This window comes from Natrix helvetica (assembly GCF_964273705.1).
Source record: "Natrix helvetica genome assembly, chromosome: 2".
Classification (NCBI taxonomy): domain Eukaryota; kingdom Metazoa; phylum Chordata; class Lepidosauria; order Squamata; family Natricidae; genus Natrix; species Natrix helvetica.
Genome location: NC_138552.1, coordinates 235,404,763 through 235,410,762, shown reverse-complemented (window position 1 = coordinate 235,410,762; position 6,000 = coordinate 235,404,763).

The following is a 6,000-nucleotide window of genomic DNA, read 5'->3' as shown; positions in this document are numbered from 1 at the left end:
TCCAGCCTCCAGGATATGATTCTTTTCAGACCCAAAATTTAGGAGCAGACAAGATATTGGCTGCCTCTATAAAAAAGATGTGGAGACTCTAGTCTAGAAAAAGTGCAAAGAAGAGCAACCAAGAGGATTAGGGGACTGGAAGCTCAAACATATGAAGAACAGTTGCAGGAACTGGGTATGTATGGTTGAATGAAAAGAAGGACTTAAGGGTGATATGATAGCAGCCTTCCAATATCAATATATATGTTACGATTCATAACAATAGCAAAAGTACAGTTATAGAGTAGCAACGAATTTTTTTTTATGGTTGGGGGTCACCACAACATGAGGAACTGTATTAAAGGGTCGCAGCATTAGGAACTCTACTATTGTATTATTATATTAAGGTTGAGAACCACTGCTCTCAGCAGTTTACAGCATCAGCATATTCCCCCCAACAATTTGGATCCTCATTTTATAGCTCTCAGAAGGCCAAAAGGTTGAGTCAACCTTGAGCCCATCAGATTCAAACTCTTGGTTTTGGGCAGAGTTATTCTGTGGTATTGCATTTTAACCACTGCACCTCCACAGCTGCTAGTAATGTAATGTTTATGGCATGGCAAAAACTTCCCTAAAGTGGCAACTCTACTGTTAATAGAATATGAATTCTATTGAACATAGTAGAACTTTAACTGAGATTTCGGCCTTCCTTTTTCAAATATAAATCATGGACCATCTTGGATCATCATATTCCATTCCAAGATCACATAGGTTATCCACACTAGAAGTTTATCTAATCATTGTTGGGGTGATATGAAGACTTGTGCACAATAGAAATTCATTACTAAAGCAATACAGGCAGTCCTTGACTTACAATGGGTCAATTAAAATTACGCTGGTCTCAGAAAGGATGGTTTACGGCCCCGTAAAGTACTTCTGGCCATTGTAAAACATTGTGCTTACAGCCTGACGTCAGAGGCACTTGACAACTAGCTCACATTTGTCAACAGTTGCAGTATCCCATAGTCATGGGACTGCAGCCCATTTGGGAGAATAGATTCACTTAATGACCACATGATTCAAATTTACAACTGTGTGATTTGTTGACAACCATTGTAAATGATAGAAAACTCAGGTCACGTGGGTACCTCAACCTATGACCACAACGATTTATGATTTCAATCCCAATCATGGTTGTAAGGCAAGAGCTACCTGTAGATCAGGGGTGTCCAAACTTGGCAACTTTAAGACTTGTGGACTTCAACTCCCAGAATTCCCCAGCCAGCTCTGCTCTGCTAGCTGGGGAATTCTGGGAGTTGAAGTCCACAAGTCTTAAAGTTGCCAAGTTTGGACACCCCTGCTATAGATAGATGATACTAACAAATGTTAGTGTGGATGTTGCTGTGCATGTTCAATGAGGTTTATAGTTGAATTTAAAGCAATCATGCAAATTCAGCCTTTCAGTAGAGCTGTCGGTGTATATCCCATTATGGAATGTCATGTAAAAGCTGACAATTGCCACTTGACTGATGGCAATGTTTAGATAAAAGATTTTAGTAGGAGCTAGGATTGTTCAAGAAATAAAATAGGTGCTTTATCTTATCTCCAACCTCCTTCCTTGCTGATGAATCTGTAGAAATGGATGTATGCATCTTATGGGCAGAAGGACCTGTACTAGAATGTACAGTACAAATGTTGGCTTTGGGAAAGAAATTCTGGGTCATTAAGATTTCCTATAGAAATTTGAAAGAGAAATCCACTGGAACATTACTGCTGTGAATTCCCATCTTATGCTCAACCTATAGGCATATGCACATAATAAACTATATTAGAAAAATATTATAAGCCTCTAATCACCTTTTAAGAAAAGCAAAACCTTGTTCTACACTGCAAGCCCTTGTAATGAACCAATGTGCAGAATAAGATTACTATCTTACTGATGAAATAGAAATCAGTAAATAAATTATTATATTTTGTGTTGTGTTGTGTTGTTATATTGTATTGTTTTGTATTATGTTGTTCTCATGTTGTCATTATGTTACATTACATAATGTTATATTGTTATGTTATATAACTATAACCTATTGAAGGTCTATGTCTTCGTCGAAGCCAAGCTAAATAACTAAAAGAGGCAAAGTCTGGGTAGATAAATCAGGGTATTTTTCATTCTGCTTATTCATCAAGTAATAAATGCTACAGCAGGAGATTGTTCCACAGTAAATAGAGTGGGATATAGTAATTATTTCTCCCCACACAAAAATTTAATATAAGAATTAATACTAATGTTCCAGCTTCTTGAATGTTCTGCAGTTATCGGTGCAACAATTATGTCATCTTGACATGCTGAATGCACGTTAATGAGGCCAAGAACAAATGCATAATAAGAGCTGGTTAATATGATGTTATGTGGCATGAAAACAAATAGATGACAGTAAAACTGAGTTCTGGAGTAACATGACATTCTCACTCAAAGACAATTTGAGAGGTTTCTTGGAGGCCTCTCTGATTTGATTTTACATGTTGTGCCTTGTTTCTCTTTGTTATACATCTTTTATCACCTTTCAGAACAGTCCTTTTCAAATCTAGTTCTATTGTATAAAGAATAGCCTTCCAGGAATATGAGAAAAGGAGGGGGATCATTAAGGGTAATGAGGAAATCCAACCACTGGAGATTTTTTACTTCATTTGGAGCACAGGCTGAAACAGGATTTGAATATTAGGATTACATTTTAACTGGTTGGACTCAGCCAATTTGATTACATTTGATTACTGATTACATTTTAACTGATTGGACTCAGCCAATTTGGGCCAGTTCGGGCGAACCGTTTGTTAAATTGCTGGCTGGCCCCGCCCCTTCCTGCCCCACCCCTTCCAGGAGTCCCCACATACCCTGTTTTTGCTCCCAGGGGGATGTAGGAAGCCAAATGCTGCCTGTCACACATCTGGCCATGCCCACCATGCCCACGCCTATCCAGCCGATCATTAGAGCAGAGAACCGGTTGTTAAATTATTTGAATCCCACCACTGATTTTAACTGATAGGAACATAAAGCAAATATTTCGGTGGAATTATGAATTAAACTATTTTACATCTCAAGAAACAATCAACAGAGACTTTTCGTATCGAAGTTTAATTTTGGGGTCAGGGAGGGAGTGATGAGGGGTTGGGGCTTAGAAAATAAGATGAAATGCTTAGGCATTTGCAGTGAGGAAAGTTAGCAAGCAATAAAACATGTGTCATGATGCAAAGACGCCAACTTAGAACTTTCATCAGATGCTGGAATTCAAGTAAGTAAGGACAGAACTATGTCATGGTGTCACAAATAGCATGCTGTCATTTGTATATCATTGTGGCCAGTATAAACATGAGGGTGTATAGAAGTGCAGTGATTCAAAAGAAAACACCACCTTAGTTGCAATGTCAAATAAAGTAGAGCAGACTAGGAAAGAAATTGACTCACTTCCTTCAAAAAAAATCAAAATCAAATACCTAAGCAAATCTCTGGAAATACTTTTAAAACTGAGTATGTTTTACAGGCAGCCGAGTTTACTTTTTTCTTTTTCCTTTTTCATTGCAATAGGAAAATATTGCTATTTCCCTAGGAAATATATCTAAATTGATTAGAGTGACCAAATACATTGTTTTACCATTTTCTCATGTTTTCTTGTATTTTTGTTCAACTAATTTAAAGGTACAGTTCTGTTCCATATAGTAGCAGACCATGAACAGAAAAAAGGGGGACTTTGAATGTGAAAACTTTGACACAGCACTTCCATTCTCTGCATCAGCAACTGGTGGGGGAAAAAAGCATGCTGGTATGTGCAGATGTTCAGTAATGGTAATCAAATAGCTGTTCTACTCTAACAATGTTACTGTAAACAGACACACATGCACACACACACACACACACAAAATTTGTGCTGTGCAGCATTGAGAAGATCAGGCAGTCTGGATCTACCAGAAATTTTAAAAATAATTGGAGACATAACACAGATAGAAATCTCAATAATATACTCCCAAATAATCATGGCGTAGGACGGAATTATTAATGAAATAATACTTTTTAAGATTTTTAAAAAGCTATCCTTTTTACTTTCATCTCTGCAATTAGACATTGTAGTATGAAGAATATAACCATTTTATAGAAATACATTAAATGTGCATCGGCAGTTTCAGGAATAGCTAAGTAACATTAAGTCATACAAGAAGGTATACAATGAAACTCAAATAACATGGCAGTGTTTATATCTCTAGTTGAATCCTGTTCCAACTATACTGGATTATGAAAAAGAGAAAAATGTCTTCCGTATATGCCCGGAATAAAGCTAGATTTTAAGGGGATTACTGTAGTGAGCAAATGTGGGTTTAATTCCTCTACGTGGATCTTGGTATTTCTCCAGTTTAGATTGCCAAGTGTCCAGAGGGGAAAACAAAACTGACCTAGAAGACATTTTATTTTATTCTTGTTTCAGGCTAGTTGCCAGAAAAACAAGAAGAATTTCCCCCCCCCCCCATTTTTGTTATCTTCTGTTTAAAGCTGTACCCTTCAAGAGAATAGAAATATTTTGAATCAGACTTGGCATCAGTACAGGCCTGATACTACCAGGCTCCATTCCCACGGCAGTCCCAAGCACCACCCTGGATGGCAAAAACTTTAGATGGCCATTCTCCTTTTAGGCTTGTGTATGTGTTACAAGGGACACAATGGCTCAGTGGCTAAGGCGCTAAGCTTGTAGTTCAGCAGTTCGAATCCCTAGTGCCGCGTAACAGAGTGAGCTCCCGTTGCTTCTGCCAACCTAGAAGTTTGAAAGCATGTAAAAATGCAAGTAGAAAAATAGGAACCACCTTTGGTGGGAAGGTAACAGCGTTCCATGTGCCTTTGGCATTTAGTCATGCCAGCCACATGACCATGGAGGCGTCTTCTGACAGCGCTGGCTCTTTGGCTTTGAAACGGAGATGAGCACCACCCCTAGAGTCGGGAATGACTAGCACATATGTGCAAGGGGAACCTTTACCTTAGGTGTTACAAGTCCAGACATCAACATTAACGAGCACTATGTTCATAGAAGCAAAAGTAAAGGCATGTTAGGAAATGCTGAGATTGAACCAGAGGTTGTTGGTACCGGTTTGCACCAGTTCGGCCGAACCGGTAGTGGAAACTGGGACTGGGTCACCAAACCGGTAGGGACAGCAGGCTGGCCACCACCACCCTCGAACTGGTTCCCAGGTTGCCCATGCCGTTGCCGTAAGGTTTTTTATTCCATGTTTAATGTTCTGTGCATGTGCAGAATTATTTACAGGCAACTGCACATGCAAAGGGTGTGTGCAGCGAACCGGCAGTAACCACGGCAGCAACTCACCCCTGGATTGAAATTATCTGTATTTTCCCACTTTTGTACATTAGATAGGATTAGATCTTTCTTCTTCGAACTCTAATGGATTGTAGGTTGGCCAGAAAGATTCCTTTCTTCCAGTAAATAATCTTTATCCTACAGTTTCTATCACATTGTTTATGCTAGCAGGTAATACTTCTTAATGCATGACAAAGGGCTAGCTAATAAGTGTGACTTCATTTCAGTAGCCAAGAGATGGATTCAGATGGTAATCTTTCTTCTTCCTTAAAGCACTGGAGACTTGTTTTTCTTGTCAGCCTGGAGTGAAGAACAGACAGTTATTTATGGTCTCTGCCAAGAATCCTTTGAGATTATAGGTTTCTCTGCAGTTCCAGTGAGATACAGCAATCCACTGAATTTGTTAATACTGTGAAACCTCATATGTTAAACCCTTTGTTCTAGTGTATGCTTAGCATTCTTTGTAAATGTTGGAATCCCTTGAACAGTTTACTTTAAGACTGGTCTCTGTCTCCCCTTTTTGTACCCCACTGGAATGGAGTTATACAAATATTTAAGTCAAATTGAAGTTGGCTGGATTTGCTTAACCTGGCTAATCTTCCTAAGAGTTTCACATTTAATATTTTACTATGTTCTTACACATGCTAAACTACAAACTACTTAGACTCCA